Consider the following 23721-nt stretch of genomic DNA (forward strand, 5'->3'; position numbering starts at 1 on the left):
GATGAAGAACTTTGTCAAGGCGATTGACAAAACACAAGCAGCTTTCAAGTACCTCCGTGGAAAATTTCCAAAGTTAAGTGAAACTAAGATAAAGGAAGGTGTCTTTGTTGGTCCTCAGATACGTGAACTTCTTTGAGATGATGCATTTGACCATGCGCTGCGTGGCAAGGAAAAGATGGCATGGAAAGCCTTCCAGTTGGTGGCAATAAATTTTCTCGGAAACCACAAGGCAGACAACTACAGGTTGTTGGTGGAAAACCTCCTCAAGGCATACAAAAGCCTTGGTTGCAACATGTCACTAAAGATACATTTTTTTGCACTCTCATCTAGATTTTTTTCCACCGAACTGCGGAGCAGTGAGTGACGAGCACGGCGAGCGATTTCACCAGGACATTGCAACAATGGAGAAACGCTATCGGGGCAAATGGAGCCCATCAATGCTTGCAGGCTATTGGTGGACAGTGACAAGAGATGCTCCATTTAATGAATACAAGAGACAAGTCAAGAAGCGCCGAGTAGACATTGAATAGGACTAAACTATGTACATAATAGTTTTTTGCCTTTTGTTTCATAATAAATTTTATTTATATAACCCTTTTGCTGATTTTTAAAGTGTTACACAGGACAGGTGAAATATTATCATGTAAAGCAACCATAAACACATGAAAAGACCTAGGTTTACAATTTATGATTAAAACTCTACTATCTACACAATATACATAGACATAAAATGTAAAAACTTAAATATCTTAGAAACAGTAGCCAATCAGTTGTTTTAATTGTCATATTTGAATTCAGCACATCAAAATACATAATAAATAGCACATTTTATCTCTGAAGCAGACGACTTCTCAACAATTGTAGACCAGTGATTCAGTCCACTGCATACTGGGATGGGATGTTGGAAGTTTAGTGAGTGATAGCCATGCAGTGCAGATGTGATTGTGGGACTAGAGCCCCTTTCCCTTTCTTCCCCTCTTCCTGCCACCCTGGACAACCAAACCTGATTGGCTTAGGGCAAGTGCCACTTGAAAACAAGGACACAGAATTGGCTACAGACTGGGAAGATTTGAGCCAATGAACTGATGCTGGGGGGCAGATAAGGGACCTCACCTGTAAAGCTTGGTGGTGTAACGAAGAAACTACAGAGGCTCCATCGGGAGCAGGACTAGATGGCGGGCACACTGTGTGCTGTATGTTGTGCCAGATGCAAGGTTTAATTCCTTATGCTGCAACAGGGGCCAGGAAGTCTATTTAACCCCTGCTAGAGAGCCTCCCCTGGGTTTAGTCTGGACTTTGCCTGGGTTAGATAAAAATCGTGTTCTACTGTTATGTGTGGTGCTTGTTACAGAAGTTAACTCTGACCCCATCTAAAAGATAGGGTTGGCGTTTGAGCAGAGGTGCAGGGCTGGGACCCCTTCTCCAACCCTGGGAATCCCTCACCTGACAGGATTTGGGGCGTTTACACAGGGATCCCTGGGGACAGTGTCTGAGGCTCAAGTAGCTGGAGGGCCAGGGACATCTTTGAATAGTACAGGCTCTTAGCCAAGCCCCTGAAACCCTGCCCTCCTCCTGGAAGCCTGCCCTGCCCCAATGACTTTGACTTATGAAGACCCTATAGTTACCTCGGTTTAAAGGGAATGGCCAGACCAGCTTCACAGCTTGCCAGGCAGGGCTGGAATCCACATTTAATCGGTACTGCCTCATTGAATGCCAGATGGTGGGGTTCTTGTTGGGCTATGTGGGGTGAGTCTCCCTGTGGAAGCGCAGACCTGGCCAGCTGACCAGAAGGGTACAATCGAAAATATTTTTAAGCAACTGGATCAGATTTATGGGCCCAAGCCCCACGAACAGATGAAAGTGTTCTGTGCTCAGGCTCAGAAACCTACCGAGCCACTCAGGGACTTCAGCAATAGCCGCCAAGTGATCCTTCATTCCATCAAAAAGATGAGGCCTTCCCTGGCCTAGGACCTAGAACACGAACTGATGTGCAGAAGGCACTTGTAATGCTGTTGATCAGCAGCCTTTGCGCTCCCTCCAGGTCCAATACCCCAATATGGAGTTTGAGAACTTTAAGGAGAAGGTTATGGAGGAAGTGGGGTTGCAAACACCTGAGAGCCAGGGCTAGACAGCCATCCCTATGCTGGGATTGGGTTACCCATACCTGATATTTGGGGCTTGGCTGGAGGTGTAGTGAAGCTTCCCAGCTAGCACGGAGACCCACATCATCCCCTGAGAGAGAGAGAGAGAGCAAGCAGACTCCAGGACAAATGAAGAAATCACCCAGATGGTGATGCCCCACATGGCAGCCGATATGGTTCTCCAAAGCCTATCATGATGCTTTAGGCCACTTAGGCCCCAAGAAGGCTGAGATGAATGTTCACATGAGGTTTTACTAGGTGGGGATGGCCTGAGCCATTCAGGATTGGCATGATAACCACCCAGTCTGCACCAGCAGAAGGAACTCCAGGGTGGGAGACAGGGCCCCTCTCCAGATGATGGAGACCAGCATGCCCTCGGAGTTGGTAGCACTGGACCACTTGGGGATGAACTCAAGCCAAAGCAGTGCATCCTACATCTTGACCATTGTGAATCAATGCCCCAAATTCTTGGTTGCCAGGCTCCTTTTGAAGATCACAGCCAGAGCAACCACAGAAGCCTTTCAGAGCTACTGTGTCCAGCCCTACGGCTACCCCACCAAGGTGCTCATGGACCAGAAACACCCTTCAAGTCACAGACGTTCAGTGATCAAGACAGTTCAGAGTTACTGTCGTATTTGGCTATGAATTGATGACTCCAAAGCATTTGGTACTGTCCGACATCACTGCCTCTGGAAGATACTGGCAGATGAGGAGATTCCAAAGCATTCATTGTACTCATCACAACTCTGTACTGTCAACAAGAGACGACGGTGCAAACAGCAGCAGGAGTCAGCAAGTGGTTTTCCATAGGGCAGAGTGAGAGACAATGGTGCATTCTGTGCCCAAGTCTTTTCAACATGTATGCAGAATTTATTATATGAGAAGCCTGGACAGTTGGATAAAGTGGAAGGAGCTGGGATTTCCATTGGCGTACACTTTTTAACTGACCTCAGATATGCTGATGATATAACGCTATTTGTTGCAACCATCAATGCAATGCAATGCAATGCAATGAATGAAGGAGTCTGTAAAAACAGTCAGTGAGGAATATGGACTATCCCTGAAAGTGGTGAAAACTAAATGCATGTACATTGACATTATCAATAATAACAGGATGCCAACTGACATCATTTTCATGCTGTGTGGAGTGGCTCACAACCTTGAGTGCCAACCTCAGGGCAGACTGTCAAGAAGCAGGGCAGAGACCCCAAACCGGTGGTATGTTCTCTAATTAGATTTAACCAACCCAGTAACAGGTGTGAACTCCTAAAGCACTATAACAGTTTTACCATGGAGTCTCAGACAGTCCCTTTGGGCATTCCAGCCTATCTTGCCACTGAGGCAAGCTGGTCTTGTGATAGATGGTCACTTACACCAAAAATCACATCAATATTCAGGTTACTCCCAGTCCCAAATGACTAGTCACTTACCCCAGGTCAATTGCAAAGACAACACTTGTAGCCAATCCTGTAATAAACTAACTAAAGGTTTATTAACTAGGAAAAAGAAAATGACAGTTACATTCATCACTACTGAATGCTCAGTGCTTTGAATTAAGGAGATCTCATTAACATGGGACACAATGCATAATGAGGAGATCCTTATCTGGATAATATTTTTTGTCATACACTGTCCCTGGCGTTGTTACTGTCCTCATTTGAGATTGCACTCTAGGATAGGATTATCTGCAGTGGAGGCTGGATACTTTAACCACTTCATTAGATGTCTCCAGGACTGCCTTATGTAAGTAATGAGTTATTTTTGGCATTCTCAGTCCCCTGAAGAGATATGTGATTGACTTCTTGTACAGATGTCAGTTAGTAAAGATGTAATCCAAAGAGAAACCAAAAATTGCCCCAAATACAGCAACTATCAAATATGGCATATTAAAACCTCACAACTTTTATATTTATCTCTACTGTTGTTCTTTTAATGTTTATTCCCTGCCTGTGGCAAGCTTTCATATCACCCAATACCCTCTGATGACAGAACAACATCAGAAACCCTTCTGAGGGGAAGCAGGGATCGGGGGAAGCATTTATGTGCAGTATTCTCTTAAACCCTGTCTACTCTAGGGTTTTTTAACACAGATTCCCCACCATTGCTACAACTGGTGGAGTGAAAGTTCTAGTGCAAATAAAGCAATTGCTACTGTTACAAAAGTGTTTTCTGTCTGAACATATATAGTTGGTTAATAGCTGCAGTGCCAGTAGATAGTACTCAAGAATATGTAGCATAGTTTTTGGGTTTTGTAGGATGAACAAAACGTTGTGCCCTAAAAATGGTTTTCTCTGTGCAGCTTACATGAACCCTAACATGGTGTCAGAAGAAAGGTATTTGGGGAGAGGGATAGTTCAGTGGTTTGAGCATTGGCCTGCTAAACTCAGGGTTATGAGCTCAATCCTTGAGGGGGCCACTTAGGGATCTGAGGCAAAATCAGTACTTGGTCCTGCTAGTGAAAGCAGGGGGCTGGACTTGATGACCTTTCAAGGTGACTTCCAGTTCTAGGAGATAGGATATCTCCATTATAAAAAATAAAAATAAAAATTGACAAAGACTTGATAAGCTTCACTGATGAACTTATCAAAAGGAAAATCAAGAGGTGATTTAATTATGGTGTATAAGTACTTTCACGGGAGAACATACTGCATATTAAAATGCTACTCAATCTAGCAAAGAAGGATTAAAGCCAGTCAAATTCAAATCAGAAACAAGGCACACATTTTTAACAGTGAGTAATTAACCACTGGAACAACCTACCAAGGGAAGTGATGGATTCTTCATTTCTTGAAGTCTTCAAATCAAGACTGGACACCCTTCTGGAAAATATGCTGTGATGCTTCTTGGGGGTACCCAGGGTTGTGAGGCGCCTCACTACCAACTGCCCTTAGTGTGAGGAAACCTTGTCAGTGCTTGCTGGGGGTTTGTTCCCCAGCACCTTTAGCCTCTGGCAATGCAAGTACTGCCTTCCAGGACTCTGCATGCCCTGCTCTCTTTTTACAGGTTATTGACAGGCACATTCCAATCCCCAAGTCCTCCAAGTGTAAACCTCACTCCCTGATCCACTGGACCCTCACAGAATTCCCAGATCCACTGTTCCCAAAGGACCAGTATATCCCAGCTTCACAGTTATCTCAGAATACAACTCTGCTTAACACGCCGCAGTTAGATTTATTTATAGAGAAAACAAGTATAAATTAATTTAACAAAGAACAGAGATTCAAATGAGAGCAAGCAGAATATTGCAAACAAAGGCTTACATATAAAATAAAATCATAACACACATACTGGAGCCTAAACTTAACTAATATGACATAATGTCATAAGAACAAAAATTCACCCTAAATCCTTGCAGTGTATTACAGCATGGCTTGGCTGTGATCTTCTGTTCATGAAGCAACCCACTGACCGCTAACTTGATAGTAGGAAGAATAGGAGTACTTGTGGCATCTTAGAGACTAACAAATTTATTTGAGCATAAGCTTTCGTGGGCTACAGTCCACTTCATCGGATGCATAGACTGGAACATACAGTCTTGATAGTAGAGTGTCCCTTTGCAATCCCAAATGTATCTTGATCTTTATTCATAAACTAGATACACTCCTGTTTGTATTCCTTCCCATAGATTTTACGATCTCTTGTTAATTTCTTAATCTTGATTAGCTGATGACACAGTATGAAAATAGATATCCATTGTGAAGTAACCGATACTCAATTTTCATATAACCAGACTGATAAGTGTCTCCTGCCTGTCTGAAAGAAGCATGGTTGTCACCTCCTAGTGACCTGCTTTAACTCATAGACCTTAAGGACATAATTTCCAGTATTGGCACATATCTCCTTAAATATTATCCTTACATATATTTTGCAATGGTTATGACGACAAGTTTGTTACTGGTTTTCAGTGGAGACCTCCCATGCCACCTTTTAGTGAATTGTTACAAATATAACTGACCTACGGGCTTCCTGTAAAACTCTATTCACCGACTGTGCCATCTGCCAGTTGGCATCAAGAAGTTCCTTGGTCACATTTGCTGTAGTCAAAAAAGGTATTGAGCTCAATACAGGAGCAACTGAATGAAATTCTATATATAGAAATTCTGTAATATAGGAAGTCAGACTAGATAATGTAATGGTCCTTTTCTAGCCTTAAAATCTATTAATTTTACTCTTTTCATTCTCTGTTGTAGCTTATTAGAGACACTGAATCATGTTGGGAATGACTGTGATCAACATTCTGCTCCCTGCTGTGATGCAAATGCATGGAAATATCTGAAAACTGGAACTTCTTCAGGAACTCCTGGATAAAGTAGGAAGTAGCTATAAAAATAATGCACTGAATAAAGCAGTGGGTAAGGATTGCTTCCTAGTCTGTCAGCACTTACAGCTAGCAGATGAAGAAAGGCAAAAGTGTAAGTAATCTGAAATGCTCTAGAAAAATTCTTTGTGCTTAAAAGCAATGCAATATCAGAGGTATATTTTCAATGTATATAATCAAAGTGAAATAGAAGCTATAGACTAATATGCAACAAGGTCATGCCAGTTAGACATATCATGCACATTTGGCACACTTACAGACAAACTTATTAGAGATCATGTCGTTTTAGGCACCAAAGATAATGAAGCCAGAGTGATCTTAGTTGTAATGCTGCTATTTGCTGCAGCAGCAAAACAAGCAAAGAAACAGCTACAAAAACTGAAAGTATTAGAAATAGTGGAAGATATGCAAACATACAGAGTAAATCAAGAAACAGAGTAGACATCTGCAAAGAAAGACAAGCAATACATAACATAAGAATGGCCATACTGGGTCAAACCAATGGTCCACCTAACCCAGTATCCTGTCTTCTGACAGTGTTCAGTGCCAAGTTTCTCAGAGGGAATGAACAGAACATTAAGTGTTATTTACCCCTTCACATATTCACTTATTCCATATATTCATGATTTTATAGACCTCTGTCATATCTCCTTAATCATCTCTTTTCTAAGATGAACAGTCCCAGTCTTTTTTAATCTCTCTTCATATGGAAGATCTTCCATGCCCCTAATCATTTTTGTTGTCATCCTCTGTATTTTTTCCAATCCTAATGTATCTTTTTTGAGATGGGGTGACCAGAACTGCACACCGTATTCAAGGTGTTGGCATACCATGGATTTATATAGTGGCATTATGGTATTTTCTGTCTTATTAGCTATCCACAATCTCTTTCTTCAGTGATAACAGCTAATTTAAACCCCATCATTTTGTATATAGAGATGGGATGTTTTCCAATGTGCATTATTTGCATTTATCAACATTGAATTTCATCTGCCATTCTGTTGCCCAGTCACCAGTTTTGTGCGATCCCTTTGTAACTCTTCACAATCAGCTTTGGACTTATCTTGAGTAATTTTGTACTGTCTGCAAACTTTGCCACCTCACTGTTTACCCCTTTCCCCCAGATAATTTATGAATATGTTGAACAGCAATGATCCCAGTACAGATCTCTGAGGGACACCGCTATTTACCTCTCTTCACTGTGAAAAATGACCAGTTATTCTTACCTTTGTTTCCTGTCTTTTTTAACCAGTTACTGATCCATGAGAGGACCTTCTTTCTTATTGCATGTCTGCCCACTTTGGTTTTTGCCTTTGGTGTTGGACCTTGTCAAAGGCTTTCTGAAAGACCAGATACACTATATCAACTGGATCACCCCTCTCCACATGTTTGTTGACCCCCTAAAAGAATTCTAATAAATTGATGATAGATTGATGAAGCATGATTACAAAAGCCATGTTGTGACTATTCCCTAACACAGTGTTTCCCAAACTTGGGATGCTGCTTGTGTAGGGAAACCCCTGATGGGCCGGGCCGGTTTGTGTACCTGCCGCGTCCGCAGGTCCGGCCGATCACGGCTCCCACTGGCCGCGGTTTGCTGCTGCAGGCCAATGGAACACATATCATGTTCATCTATGCGTCTGATAATTTTGTTTTTTTCTATTGGTTGAAACTGAAGTTAGGCTTACTGGCTAGTAATTGTCAGGATGGCCTCTGGAGCCTTTTTAAAAATCAGCGTTACATTAGCTATCAGCCGCTCATCTGGAACAGAGGCTGATTTAAATGATAGATTACATACCACAGTTCTGCAGTTTCATATTTGGTTCTTTAAGAACTCTTATAAATACATAAATTAATGGAGATATCCTATCTCCTAGAACTGGAAGGGACCTTGAAAGGTCATTGAGTCCAGCCCCCTGCCTTCACTAGCAGGACCAAGTACTGATTTTGCCCCAGATCCCTAAGTGGCCCCCTCAAGGATTGAACTCACAACCCTGGGTTTAGCAGGCCAATGCTCAAACCATTGAGCTATCCCCCCATGGGTGAATATGATCTGGCCTTGGTGACTTATTACTGTTTAATTTATCAATTTGTTCCAAAACCTCCTCTATTGACACCTCAGTCTGGGACAGTTCCTCAGATTTGTCACCTAAAAAGAATGGCTCAGGTGTGAGAATCTCTCTTACATCCTCTGCAGGTAAGACCAATGCAAAGAATTCATTTAGCTTCTCTGCAATGGCCTTGTCTTCTTTGAGTGCTCCTTTAACACCTTGGTCATCCAGTGGCCTCACTGTTTGGCAGGCTTCCTGTTTCTGATGTACTTAAAGTGTTTTGCTGTTAGTGTGTGTATCTTTTGCTAATTGCTCTTCGCATTCTTTTTTGGCCTAATTATACTTTTACTCTTGACTTGCCAAGTTTATGCAACTTTTTATTTTCTTCAGTAGGATTTGACTTCCAATTTTTAAAAGATATCTTTTTGTCTCTAACTGCCTCTTGTACTCTGTTGTTTAACCAGGGTGGCGCTTTTTGGTCCTCTGACTTTTGTTTTTTATTTTGGGTTTCCATATTGTTTGAGCATCTGCTTTGGTATTTTAATAAAATTTCCATGCAGCTTGCAGGTATTAGACTTTTGTGACTGTTTCTGTTTAACTAACACACAAAGATGTTAAATATAATGCATGTGTTGTGAGAGAACATGAAAGAGATCAATGTCCATCATATGGTACCATATTATGCTTATTGCAAAAAAAGAAATCATTGTGGAAAAGTTTGCAAACAGTGACAGAAACAGTCCTAAAATATAGTCTAAGGGGGGGAAGGGGGGAGAGTAACAACTATACGTCCTCAGATGATTTTGTTTCACCTCTACCTGTTGCATTTGGGTTGTGAAGAACAAAGAAAAAAGTGGTTTGTACAGCAAAAACTTTAAACAGCACCAGTTCAGATATTCAAATCTTCTGCTGCCAGTGGGTCTACTTGCAACATACAATATTTAATGCTTACTGCAAAATTGTGCAAGTTAAATCCCCAAACTTCTGGAAAGCAACTCCGGGCTAAAATTCTATGATAGCACATTAGTGTGCCTCCTTGGACAATGCACGTTGTCATGTCCATAAAAGGTTAATTGTATTGCCACAACCATTATTCCCTAACAACCAAGTAATAGTTGCCATCAAGGAATGACTCAAGTGGATTCCTTAACCTGGCTGAGGTGCAGGGGAGACTGGCAGTGACCAGTGACCCTCCTGTGACCCTCAGGAGTTGGCAGTGGTGATGCCAGAAAACCCTGCAGCACAGAAGTCTTGATGCTTGCGCTCATGAGACAAGGAAAAGAATCAAAAATAAAACCACATATAGTGGAAGAACAGTAAAGTTACCTAGCTATTTTAAAGACTATATAGTTAATTTTAATTACTTGATTTCCTTTACAGGGAGAGAGATGTTACAAGAGTGTGCTATGTATGTATATATATAAAAATAGTTGAAAGATAAGATCACAGTAGATGACACTCAAGAATAATATATAGCATAGATACTGGCTTCTATAGGACCAAAAAACCTGTTGTTCATTGCTGATGGCTTCCTTTGTTCCACTCTTTACAGCTACTCTGAAATGGCTAGCACCAATGTTTTAGTTCAATGTCATTTAGAACTGCTCCTCTGGTCACTTTTGCTCCTATGCAGAGATAAATTGTGCCTATCCCTTAATGTTTGCAAAGTGCTGGAAGATTCTCAGATGAAAGTTGAGATGAAAGTGCAAAGTATTATTCACCGAAAGCATTAGCAAAGCCAGAAATCTCAGAATACTTTTGTGAACATCATGACAAAAAAGGTTTATTTTGCATTCCCTCTGATAAACTTGGGTGTGTGATGTGGTAATGAAAATGACCTTGCTTATCTAAGGTTTTAGTTTTGGTGGTTTTTTTTTATTTTGTCTTGCTGTTCTTGGTTTCACTTGGCTTAGTTTATCCGCTACTGGATGTGCTAATTAATGACTGCTACGTGCTAAAAGACCACAGTAAGGCAGGTAGTCTCAGAATGTTCTTGCCAAGTTTTTAGGATTAGCAGTTTATTTAGTATACTCTGGTTTCTCTTCAGATCGTATAAATCTTTTCCTTTTACACTCGATCACACTGGACTGCATGACATTGAGTGGAAAATGTTAATTACAGTAGAACCTCAGAGTTACAAACACCTCAGGAGTGGCGGTTATTCATAACTCTGAACAAAATGTTATGGTTGTTCTTCCAAAAGTTTACAACTGAACATTGACCTAATGGAGCTTTGAAACTTTACTATGCAGAAGAAAAATGCTGCTTTTAACCATCCTAATTTAAATGAAACAAGCAAAGAAAGTTTTTCCTTGCTTTGTCAAAATTTTGTTTTAAACTTTCCCTTTATTTTTTTTGTAATAGTTTACATTTAATACAGTACTGTGCTGTATTTGTTTTTTGTCTCTGCTGCTGCTTGATTGCGTACTTCTGGTTCCTAATGAGGTGTGTGATTGACTGGTCAGTTCGTAACTGGTGTTCAGAACTCTGAAGTTCTACTGTACTTGTGCAAATGTTGCTATTAGTTTTGAATTTGTTTGGCCAACTTTTAGAGATTTGAAGATGATCTGGATATGCTCACACATTTCCAATAATCTCTAGATGATTTTTTAAAGCAGTGAAGTATGAGTATTGAGTACCATTTTGGTACTAAGCAATTTGTAACGGAGCAGGGAGGATACTGAACAGAAGGCTAAATTTTCAAAGGACATTTAAAGTGCACAAACAAAGGGAAATTAAGGACTCAATTTCAAAAGACAGTGCTTTGACAAAAGTAATTGAAGCACCTATTGCAAATGAAGAGGGATTTTGCACACTCACCTGTATGTTTAACTTTTCCATGAGATTCCTCAACTGCACATCTCAAATATCATCCCTCTGGACTTCAGCAGAGTTACTCCTAATATATACTGACATGAGAGGAGAATCAGGCCCAAAGCATCTTAAGGGCTTGTGTACATGCTCTAATTGCCACATGTAGACCCTGCTACAATGCTCTAAATCAGGGGTAGGCAACCTATGGCACGCATGCTGAAGGCGGCACGCAAGCTGATTTTCAGTGGCACTCACACTGCCCAGGTCCTGGCCACCAGTCCAGGGGACTCTGCATTTTAATTTAATTTTAAATGAAGCTTCTTAAACATTTTAAAAACCTTATTTACTTTACATACAACAATAGTTTAGTTATATATTATAGACTTATAGAAAGAGACCTTCTAAAAAACGTTAAAATGTATTACTGGCACGCGAAACCTTAAATTAGAGTGAATAAACAAAGACTTGGCACAGGACTTCTGAAAGGATGCCGATCCCTTCTCTAAATAATGTAGCTAGTTTGCATTAACAAAACAGGACTATGTTAACATGAACAAGTTACCTTTTGAGTGTGCCAGCGGCATTTACATGGTGCAATTAGAGTGCTTTACATATCACACCCTTCTGCTGTGCTTTGTCAGCCCCTTGTAAACAAGCTAAGCAACTTTACTCTATGTAGAGAGAACAGAGGGGAGCACTGTGTATTGAAGGAAGCAAAACAACTGAGCTATGGGATTTTCTTCCATTTATTTGATAAATATCAGATTATGGTTTCAGGCAAAAAAGCAAAACAGAAAATTATGGCTTTGGACACCCTTCCAAAGTGATTATTCTGGTGTAGTACAGCCAACTATGCCCTCTCCGAGAGCTACTCCCCACTTCTTTCCTTTTGTGTTTTCATATATTTTACTGATTATTCAAAACACAAAGCAAAAGGAAACAATCTGACAAATCAAAGCAGTGACAAAACATACAATAATACACTCATTAGTTACATTGTCATCCCTCTGAAATTCCAGAAGAGGGAGGAGGACCAAGGCCTGTTGACCAAGAAGTCCTGAGGGTGATGAAATACTTTAACTGTCTAACTGTGTGTGGTTACAACTATCTGCTGTCTCAATTTCCAAGACTGCAGTGCCCTAATCTGCTAAATGCTCAGCACATTCCACCAGGCCCTGAAACATTTCAAACTTTGCAGCAGATAAGGTTATTATTAATTGGTTAATAGACAGATTAGAGCTGTCCTTCCAATGCTGGACCATCAGCTTCAGAAATACACTCTCTCTCCACCTGGGTGCTTTTGAACCATTTCCCCTTTATTCCCTCCCAAGCAAATCTGCATTAAACCAACTTGATTGACTGTTCTCCATCTAATTCAGGAACCAGGGCTAAAAGAAGAGAAAACAGATTGGAGAGCACCTCCTGCTCCTCTGGTTAAAGCAGAAGCAAGCACCCCCACAGTTCTTCTTCCAGTTCCACTGGTACAGTTAAGCTCCCCTTCCTGTTTCAGTCTACTTTAATGACCACTCAGGAGCAAAACGTTAACTAGTCCCATGCATTTTTCTTTTCCATCTCTGCAATCCAGGAAGCCTTTGGTTTGGTACTTTAGCCATTTTAACTCCTTGGGGAACATTCTACTGAAAACTCATAAGGGTAAAAATGTGCCTGATCTTTAAAAGTTTCAGACTAGGAGTTTTTCTGCGAGAGTTTCAATCCAAACAACAAAATAAAACCCATAAACCTTCCCAAATTAACTGGGAATGCTTGAGATTAGTTAAGTAAAATAAAAGCATTCTAGTGCCAAGCCTACTTCCCCACAAAGCCAAAAGTCGCTTGTCTGAGGGAATTTAATTTTCCTCCCTTATTACTAAGCAAAGAGATTCTTTGTCTACTTTTCTCTCAAAGCTCCCCTAGGTAAGGACCCTATATGTTGAATTAAGTGTTATCTTGCTCCTTACATGCAAGAAATACATCTCAGCCCCTTATCTTTTAAATGACATTGTTATATTCCTGTTATAATCCTCTATAAGAACTCAGTTTCCTATGCTAGAGCATAGATGAATGATGTAATTTAACTGATACACTCAATGAAGCTGTCCTCGGGCTTAAAATAGAATCAGAGACAGGCCAGCTACTTTACTCCAAATGGAAAAGAGTATTCAGGGAAACAACTTAGAAGTGCCTTTTCAATGTTGAAGCAAGCCATCTAAGCAATGTTTAAACTGGACTTGCTACACAGTAGCCAGAGGTATTTTAGATTGACTTTCTCTGATCAGAGCAGGTGAAGTTGTTAAAGTGCAATGTGGGGAATTCATTTTGTAGCATAACTACAACAACAAAAAAAGCAGAAAATGAGCTGGCAAGAGAAATATTTTTGCATCTATGGAAACCAAGTATTGGAAACTGCAATCAATATCAGTATTATTATGATGCATACTTTCTGTGGTGCCATAAATAAACAATATTTTGCAGTAAAAAGACAACACTCCTGCAGTCAAACATTTTGCAGTCAAAAGACAAATTGCTTAAATGAAAATTTGCTTCCACATTTGAAGAAGCAGGGTATCAGTATATGCAGTAGTTGATTTTAATAACATGATGACCACATATATGGCAACCTTGTTTAGGAAAGTGTTAATGAAGATCTGTGCATCCTTTGTCATGAATACCATTTCTTAACAAGCTTTTAGAATATAATATTTTCATAGGAAGGTCTGGGTACATCTGATAGGAGACGCAGAGTTAAACTGTGTGCCTGGTTACACCCGAGAGTAGAAAAAGTAAGTATAGAGGCTTTCAGCACCAAGTATTGGAATGGTCATTAAGTAGTCTGCTTCTTCACTAAACCTGTACAACACAATTTCCTTCTCCCTAGATGAAAGACTCCTTTTGTTCCCCCTTCTCTGACTTCTTAAGCAAATGGCACTAGATAAAGTGAAGTCTTTTTAAATAAGTATCTTTAAAAAAATCTATAATGAAACTGAATCTAAGACAACTGAAAAAAGCAGGATCTTTTTACCCTTCTAAATTACAGTGTTTGGAACCAGCATTTCAAAAACATGCTGTGATGCTCAGATGTGCAGTGAAATTAAAATAAAAACTGCACTGTCATTTAAGGAACATGCACCCTGGTAAAAATCAACCACACTATGAAATACTAAGTGTCAAGGGCCAATTCTAATCTCAGTTACCCAGTGTAATGCTATCCATCTAAGATTCTTATATGACCCTGTCACAGGATTCACTGACAGTTGGGGGCATCTCCTTGTAGCTGTGTCTGGGGAATCAGCTCTCATCTGGTCTGGCTCCCACTTCTGTCATTTGCTCACCCCAGGGTCGTCTCCCCTCCCCCCAGGTCACTGGGATACCCCAGAAAGCAGGGCAGACTACAAAGTCCTGCCAGACCAGTGTTTCTCACAATCCTGTGCTACTTCCCAGTGGCTGAAAGGGGAACCCAGGCCTGCCTTTTACACAGGGCCGCCCAGAGGATTCAGGGGGCCTGGGGTCTTCGGCGGCAGGGGGCCCCCACCACCGAATTGCCGCCGAAGACCCGGCACTTCGGCGGCGGGTCCCGGGGCGGAAGGACCCCCCGCCGCCAAACTGCTGCCGAAGACCTGGAGCGGAAGAAGCTCCGGGGGCCCAGGCCCCTCGAGAGATTTCCGGGGCCCCCTGGAGTGAGTGAAGGACCCCGCTCCAGGGGCCCCAAAAAACTCTCATGGGGGCCCCTGCGGGGCCCAGGGCCTGGGGCAAATTGCCCTACTTGCCCCCCCCCCCTCTGGGCGGCCCTGCTTTTACAGTGGGTTCCAACCCAGGGACCCTATAACAAGCAGCCACTGTTTGCTCAGTCCTACTGCTTGCTGCTATTTCCCTGGGCTTCTTCCTGCTCAGCCCTCAGGCTGTTTTTCTCCACTGTTCCTCTGGGGTTGACCCTTCTTCCAGGGCTATGATCCCAAAGCTTATTCTATCTCTTGGGTTTTCTCCTCCCCACCTCTCTGCACCTAGAGACTCACTACAGACTCTCTCCCTGTAGCCTCCTTGAACTCACAGCTTCCTGGCTTTATACCAACCAGCCTGCCCCTGCCCAGCTGGGCTTCATGTTCAGTTAAGCCTTGCTCTCCCTTCAAGGGCAGCTAGATATCATAACTGGCTTTTCAGGCCCACATCAACCCTTTCAGGTCCACATCAACCCTTTCAGGGCCTGTGTGGAATGCACAGCCCATTACAGGCCCCCTGTAATATAGTATCGGAGCATCTCAATTAAAAAAAAAATGGAGTCATTCCATTGATGTCAATGGAGTTACACTGGTACAACTAAGATCAAAATATGACCCCCAAAATTTACTGAGCTTATTTAGTGTAGAGGAGTCATTGTTAATCTGGGTTGGTCATTTACTCCTTTACTTTCATTGCAGCTGTTAATTGGTTTGGAATGGTAGTGAACAAGAGTTCAAATGCAAGTGTTTCTATTTATACTCAAAAGTCTACAACTGCTTTAACGTTCATAACAAACTTGATACTTACTTGAGGATGCTTTTAATTGTTTGGATTACAAAACATCCATAGACTTTTTGTATGTGGCACAAATTTATAAGATCAAATTCTTAAATTCTGAGGTTCTTTCCCCCCTGGAAGTTTGTCTGACTCTTGTCTTTACTATTCCCTGTGATCCAGAAGAAACTTCTTCCAAATTAGACCGGGGAAAATTTTTTCAAAACCCAGCTGAGTGATTTAGGAGTGTAAGTCCCACTGATTTTTAATGAGACATAGGCTTTTAAGAATGGAACTTAGGATTCTAAGTCACTTTGGAGCTTCTCAGAAGCTCCTTCCAGGGCTAGGATTGTTTCTCATATGTTTAGCAGGGTGATTCCATTTCCCCAAGACTTGAAAACCCTTCCAGAGCTTGCAAAAATATTCTCAACTTGGGAACATTATCACTACAAAACAATGTTCTGATGCAATATGACGATTCATGATGACACAAGGCCACCTCTCAATGGATTAATTTGTCCCAGAAAGAAAACTCTCAGAAGTGGCAACCTGAGCATCAGGTTGGTCAGATCTGATATTTTAAAATGCAGGAATGAATACTCTTAAGAGTTGTATTAAAATCCATCTTTTGGAAAAAAGCAAATTAAAAAAAAGAGTCTTGAAAGGAAGGTGGTGCTGTATTTTAAGATTGTTCCAACCATTAATTTATGTCAATCTTTGACTAAAAATAATGGGCCACATTTTCAAAAGAAACTGCAGGCAAGTCATTGTACCCAACTAGCATATATTTTGGATACACAACTGCATACACTCCAGAAACTTACCCTCTTATAGAATTAAAGTAATGACAGTATGGTACAAATAGCACTTTTATAAATACCTGAATACAAGCTTACAATAACTTTCTATAAACATTTTCTTTAGGACTGAAATTCCTTTTATTTGTCCTCCATAAAAGTGACAGTTTCAGAAAAGTGCAGTAACATTTCATCTGATCATTTCTGAGTTATCCAAACATGACCAAATGATATAGTTTCTACATTAGATTTAGAAATGTTTTTATCTCAGAGCTCAAAAATAATTGTTTTCAAAAATTGTCAGTTTTTCCATGGTCCTCATGTTCAATTTTGTTCAGAGCTAAGTATTTAAAAACTGCATTCTGTGCATATACAATATGGATTAAATGTACCCCTCTGGAGCGGTTGTGTACAGCCAAGTATCCTCCAAGTCGCATTTACACCTATTTCGAGGAAATAAGGGGTGTATAGGTCTTGGGCTGACCTTCTGCACAGGGATGAATTTCACCCCCTGTGACTTTCTACTAATGCTTTAAAATAGAACTCCAGGATGTGAAGCTCTAGATATAAGCAAATGTATATACTACACACATCTAAGATAAAAGCCTCTGGGTTTAAGTGATTATACATTGAAATAAATGCACTTTTAATTGGTCATCTTAAAAACATGTGAGAACATTCAAATAAAGATCATGCAGCGTGGCCTCATTGAATTTCATGATACCAATCACATGAAAAGAGGCTGCAAGACCAAGCCGCCAGTGCATTGGTATGGCTCTTGCTGCACAATGTATTTCTATCTTAATGTGAGATCGTGCAGGCATTGTAAAGACACTTTTGGCCAAATTCACCCTGATCTAATTCCACTGAATTCGAAGGAGTTACACCAAGAATGATTTTATCCCCTGGTATGGAAATGTAAATAATAATAAAACAATAATAATAAATAATAATAATTCTGGCCTTCTGAGATCAGAATGTGCATATATGGTCTGTGACTGCACTGACTAAAATGACTTCTCATTGGAATATACATTCCGTTTGTTAAATACTGATGAAATAAAGATAAAACAGCACCTTAACTTGCATTGACAAGTCTGGTATTAATTGCCAAGCCCAGGGTTCCTTTCAGTGGAAAACATGATCAAGAGCTGTCGGTGACAGGTTTCACATTGTTGAAAGATACGAAAACTATGATGCCAAAGGGAAAACTGACAGGTTTTATTGGATCCCAAGACCCCCAACTTTAAGCAGCCTTGGAAACCCTTTTAAAATTATATTAAAAGGAAAAGAAGCATTGTCAACATGAAAGAGGCAAGTGAACAAACTGAATAACGGGGTTTTGGAAAGGACACATATGGCATTATTTTGCATCATGAAACATTACTTAAATTGTTCTTTGCATAAAAAGGTTGTGTGTGTTATTTATATAAACAAATGGAATAAATGAAGTTATTAAAAGTGCTTTTATGTTAAGCCGCTTGGTACAATAAAACAAGCAACTGAATCCCAAACTATTATTGCAAAATAAGTTTTGGAACATATTATCCCTGTGATTCAGTGTCAGTGGTTGCCAGCACAATAGCAGACAATGGTGAAAGCATGCTTTCTAATAGTCAACACATCTTATTAAATTTTGATTTATTTCATGGATGCCCTTCTTGGAAATATATTTTTCTATTTTATAGAACCCTTCAAAAGAGCCAAGAGTTTCCAGGATCAACGGCTCTGGGCATCCCACCAGGCAGTCTGCCTTGGAGTTGGGGAGCCTAGGGCTTCCCAGATCTGAAGCTGAGGGGCATCCTGCCAGGTGGACAGCCCCAGAGTTGGGGCTCTATTCATTTTCATGGAGAATGACAATTTTTGTTTTTTTATTGTGCAACTGAATGAAACCAAAATATTAAAATCTTCCACAAAATGGACATCCCGTTCTCCACCTCGTTCTAGTTTGGGCCTGAAATCTTCAGCACTGACGCAGGCCTAACTACATTAGCTGGCAACAGAAGTGGTTAACCACAGGGAGAATGGACACCATGTACTGATTCCTGAGGGGTCAGTGGGGAAGCAGACCTGGCTCACTCTCTTTCCACCTGGTGATGTGTGTGGTGCTCACAGCAGAGGGGTGTTCACTCAACAGGAATTCACAGCATCCAGGAGCACTGGACTATAGGTTACTTCAGTGGGAAAACAGCGGCTGCTCTCTGAGGTATTGTGGCTCAAAGGAGAACTTGTTTGTTTTCATTGTGAATCATCTACTACAGCACATACAAGGTTCAAACAGCAGGGGAAAGTGGACACCTTCTTCATTCCATGCATAAGACTAATGTTATGCTTTACTGCCCATAGCCCTCATAACTATGGCGCTGATGCAAATAGATTAACCCCCAAGATAGCCTGATAACCTCAGGCTATTCTAACTCGACACAGTCTGGCCCTGCACAGAGCAGCAGTGGGATCGGGGGAATGCAAAAGTGAGCTTTCCACCACCCATGTGCACAGACACAATCTGAGCAGCACTGTATGTACAGCCACGGCCCAGCCTCTGACTCACATAACTTGTAAAATGCAAGTGCTCCTTTCTTCACTTACAGACAGAATGATACAAGAACATAGTTTTTCAGTTTTGCTTACAGTTTTGCTAGCCTTGGTTGTTGTGTTGCTTGACGCAAAGGAAACAATGTCAGAGACTTCTTCTCTGTCCTTTTCTTGATTGTGTTGGGACATATGCCAGGTTCTCTCAAACTTCGTTATTTCTTTGCCTTATTATATTTTCTGGCTTTATCTCTTCAGCCACTAGTAGATAGTGATAATTTATCTCCATCCAAGGGTCAGAATGCACCTCTAAAGTAGAGAGCCAGTGGGAGGGTGTGACTATGGCCTGAGAATAGAATGAAGGAGAAAAGAAAAAAATCCAAGTGTAACAGCCTCTGTCTCCTCAAAAACCACAGCATCCTATCATACAGGTTGCTATGTTTCCAGGGGTGCTGATTTCAGGCATCACTTCTGCTGTAAATTGCTATGATTTCCCATCTCACCCCCATGCCACTTCAAGTACCATGTACACCACAAACTAGATTTTTTTAAAAAGATGCAAAATTGGAATGTTATCAACAAATGTTGCTCAGTGTAAAACTTGGTACACATCTAAATGAGAGCAAAATAATAGGCCTGGGAGGGGACCTATTCCTGGAACGAGCACAAATGCATATTCAACATATTGAAGAGGGCAAGTCTATTTATCAGTTTAAGCAATGCGCAAGTGGAACGTGAATAGCCAGTCTGATGCCTGTGGCTTTTTCACACTCAAACGCTTGTTGGGGTAAACATTAAATGCTATGTGCAAAATATTCAGGCACAATATCAGATGCCAGGTTATGTCCCCTTTGAAAATTTGATCCTAAGATTCGCACTCCGGATGCACACGAGAAGGCTGGCAGATCTACCTGTACAAATCGTTACAACCTGTTTTCCTTCTTACTAGGGTGCCTAGCTAAATTATTTTTGGCTCAATGTGAGGACAAATTTGAAATTAAATTAATCTGACTGACCCTAACATTTCTGCAGGGAACAAGTGCAGCTTGTATTGACATTACAGAAGTGCAAATAAGAAAGTGATCCAGAGTCCATCTGCTCAGCTTTAGGAGAAGTCTCAGATTCTAGCTCGCTCTCCAAACAATGCCTCTGTAGCCTGTCAGAAGAAGTAGAGAATAACTGGCAGTGGTAGTGGGATGGATCATTTCATACAGGAAGTCCTGCAGCCCTATCACCACTTGGCTAAGTAGTGCCCCTAGGAGTATGGGCAGCGGGTATCATAGGCCGGGGGAGGCTGAGCCTCCCCAAACAGTCTGTCATGGCCCCGTCCATGTTCTGCCCCCAGGAGTGCCTGCTTCCAGAGTTCCTGCTCTTTCATGGCCCAGGCTGGGGCGGGACAGCTTCTCTCTGGGACTCGGGGAGGCTGGGGCTGGTGCCCACCCGGCGCTCCTAGGGCTGGGGGCACTACGGCCATGCCGCCTATCCAGTGCTCTAGGGCAGGGAGCGCTGGGGCAGGGGGGCTGGTGGTCACAGTTGGGGAGCTCTGGGCTCCGCTGGGGAAGGTGGGGTGGAAGAGGAGGGCAAAAGGGGAGGGACTGGGGGGCTAGCCTTCCCCAACAGCTGGTTAACCTGCCACCCATGCCTAGGAGGAAGCCTTGCTGAGCCAATCAGTAGTGTGGGGTATTTTTGGTTGAGTCCCCACTGGGAGAGGTTCTCTGACAAGAGGCAGCCAGGTGTATCTGAGTCTAGTGCGGCTCAGACCATAAAAAGGGGATAGGCTTTCTTCATGAGAGGAAGAGAGAGGTTTGCTGACCAGAGTCCAGCACAGGAAGCTATAGGGATAGGAGCTGGCCTGCTTATGTGTCCCCTTTACAATATTGTTTGGAGTTTACAGATTGTTTAACAGCATAAAGAGAACATGGTCATAAACTTTCCTACTGTGTGTTATTTTGGTTGGACAGAGCCTCGTAAATGAACTAGAAAACCAAGAGGGCTTTGTTTTCGTAGCCTGGGTATTCTGAGAACATTCTTTTCACCTACTCAAACACCAGCCCGGCAGAGGGGTGGAGAAAGAGTAGTTCAGGTGCAGTCCATATTGGGATCAGAACCATACCAGTATTTAAATACAGTTGTTGCTAGAAGAGTGTCTTGCATTTATATAGGTCACTATATAGTATCTGAGCACCTCAGTATCTGTAATGTATTGTCCTTACAACACCCCTGTGAGGTAGGGAAGTACTATTATCTCCATATCTGACACTAAACTAGGAGGCGTGGTAGATACACTAGAGGGTAGGGATCGGATACAGAGGGACCTAGACAAATTAGAAGATTGGGCCGAAAAAAACCTGATGAGGTTCAACAAGGACAAGTGCAGATTCCTGCACTTAGGACGGAAGAATCCCATGCACTGCTACAGACTAGGGACCGAATGGCTAGGTAGCAGTTCTGCAGAAAAGGACCTAGGGGTCACAGTGGACGAGAAGCTGGATATGAGTCAACAGTGTGCTCTTGTTGCCAAGAAGGCTAACAGCATTTTGGGCTGTATAAGTAGGGGCATTGCCAGCAGATCGAGGGACGTGATCGTTCCCCTTTATTCGACATTGGTGAGGCCTCATCTGGAATACTGTGTCCAGTTTTGGGCCCCACACTACAAGAAGGATGTGGAAAAATTGGAAAGAGTCCAGCGGAGGGCAACAAAAATGATTAGGGGTCTGGAGCACATGACTTATGAGGAGAGGCTGAGGGAACTGGGATTGTTTAGTCTCCAGAAGAGAAGAATGAGGGGGGATTTGATAGCAACCTTCAACTACCTGAAGGGGGGTTCCAAAGAGGATGGAGCTCGGCTGTTCTCAGTGGTGGCAGACGACAGAACAAGGAGCAATGGTCTCAAGTTGCAGTGGGGGAGGTCCAGGTTGGATATCAGGAAAAACTATTTCACTAGGAGGGTGGTGAAACACTGGAATGCATTACCTAGGGAGGTGGTGGAGTCTCCTTCCTTGGAGGTTTTTAAGGCCCGGCTTGACAAAGCCCTGGCTGGGATGATTTAGCTGGGAATTGGTCCTGCTTTGAGCAGGGGGTTGGACTAGATGACCTCTTGAGGTCCCTTCCAACTCTGATATTCTATGATTCTATGATTCTATGATTTTATGAGTGTGGACATGGCAATTGTGATGGATCTGCTAACTCCCATCAGACCTCTCCCCATTGCATTTACTTTTTCCCTACACAGAAAAGGTCCTGAACCAGGAAGTGACTGGGCTCTGTTGAGTAGCAGCAGCTGCCTGGCAAGCTGGGAGCTGCAGAGAAGCTGGATGCAGAGCTGTGCAAGGAACAGGCTATGACTGTCAGATGTTACAGCTAGGGCCCTGAGAGAAGGGTATGGGAACTATGGGGCCCAGAGTTAGGGCTGAAGACCATTTTATAAGAACGTTTGAACTTTCATTTGTTGGATATTTTTAACCCTAAAAGGGGTGGGACTAAATTATAATCTGGCCAAAGGGCTGAGCCACAGGAATAGAGACCACCACAGGGCTGGACCAGCTGTCAGAGGCGGGAGGAGCCTGTAGTTCAGGTCCAGCCCATACTGGGATCAGAGTCTGTGTCAGGCTAATAGGTAAGTAGCAGTGACTGGGCAGGGAGCCAGTGCAAAGGGGTCCCAACAAGAGTAATAGAGCCTGACCTGGAAACCTGCAAGCTCCTGTCTGCTTGGAATAGAGACTCAGTGGGAGTGGGTACTCCAGGCATTAGGCCTGAATAGCCCTGATTCTTGACAGGACTGTCTCCAAAGACACATACTAGAACCACCATTGCTCACTTAGAACTGTAATTGTTAAGCCTCTATACATATTGTATGTGCAACCTTTCCCTGTCCTGCCCCAGTAAAATATTCTTTCCCTTAGCCATGTGTCTGAGTGGCTATTGGGACCCACCAGGACCAATGCCTACAAGGCCTAGCTGCTGAAGCGCCTACAGTGCTTTCCTCCATGTCGCAGTACACCTGGCACCTTAGGGGTTTGGTTCATTCCGGCATAGAGCAGTCCACATATTTACATGATACAGAAAGACCAAGTAACTTGCCCAAGGTCTCACAAGAAGTCTATGATGCATCAGGGTATTGAACCCTGATTCCTTAAGTCTTAGACTAGTACCCTAAACACTGGGTCATCTTTCCTCTCACAGAGTGCATGGATTCCCCAACAAGTCATGAATATTTGTCTTAACACTAGAATCTACCTGAGTGATAGCACATATCATTTTTGTCTAGTACACATCTCAGAAAATATACCCTTTCTGTACTGGCTACACCCATGTTTAAACATTGCTGTCATTGGCATGCATCTTATTCCACAGGAGCTTTGAGTCCACAGCTCATGGCTTTTCTTGCCACCACTTGCTACAACTATTTCTACAACTGATTTTATTTAAAGCATAGTTAGTGTATCTTTTTCAGTATAATGAGTTTTTGTGTAGCTCACTGGGTGTTGAAGGCCATTTTTCATCTTTGGCCGGGGGAACAAACAAAATAATGTATCGAGAGTCCTCTCATCGCTCCTCCGACATTTGATGAGCCACTGCTG

At 42.1% G+C, this 23721-nt stretch overlaps 1 long non-coding RNA gene across 2 annotated transcripts in view; it reads left to right on the forward strand.

Annotated features, from left to right (window-relative positions):
- Positions 1-23721, forward strand: part of LOC101934303 (uncharacterized) — a 47663-nt gene that overhangs the window by 13450 nt on the left and 10492 nt on the right. Inside the window, exons 2-3 of one of the 2 annotated variants that reach the window (XR_006176212.2) lie at positions 6332-6553; positions 7712-9078. This is a non-coding gene — a long non-coding RNA (uncharacterized LOC101934303). Of the gene's footprint in view, positions 1-6331; positions 6554-7711; positions 9079-23721 lie in introns of those variants that run through there. The other variant, XR_010600092.1, reaches the window with a different exon arrangement.

The sequence above is a fragment of the Chrysemys picta genome, chromosome 3 (genome assembly GCF_011386835.1).
Source record: "Chrysemys picta bellii isolate R12L10 chromosome 3, ASM1138683v2, whole genome shotgun sequence".
In the NCBI taxonomy this organism is placed as follows: domain Eukaryota; kingdom Metazoa; phylum Chordata; order Testudines; family Emydidae; genus Chrysemys; species Chrysemys picta.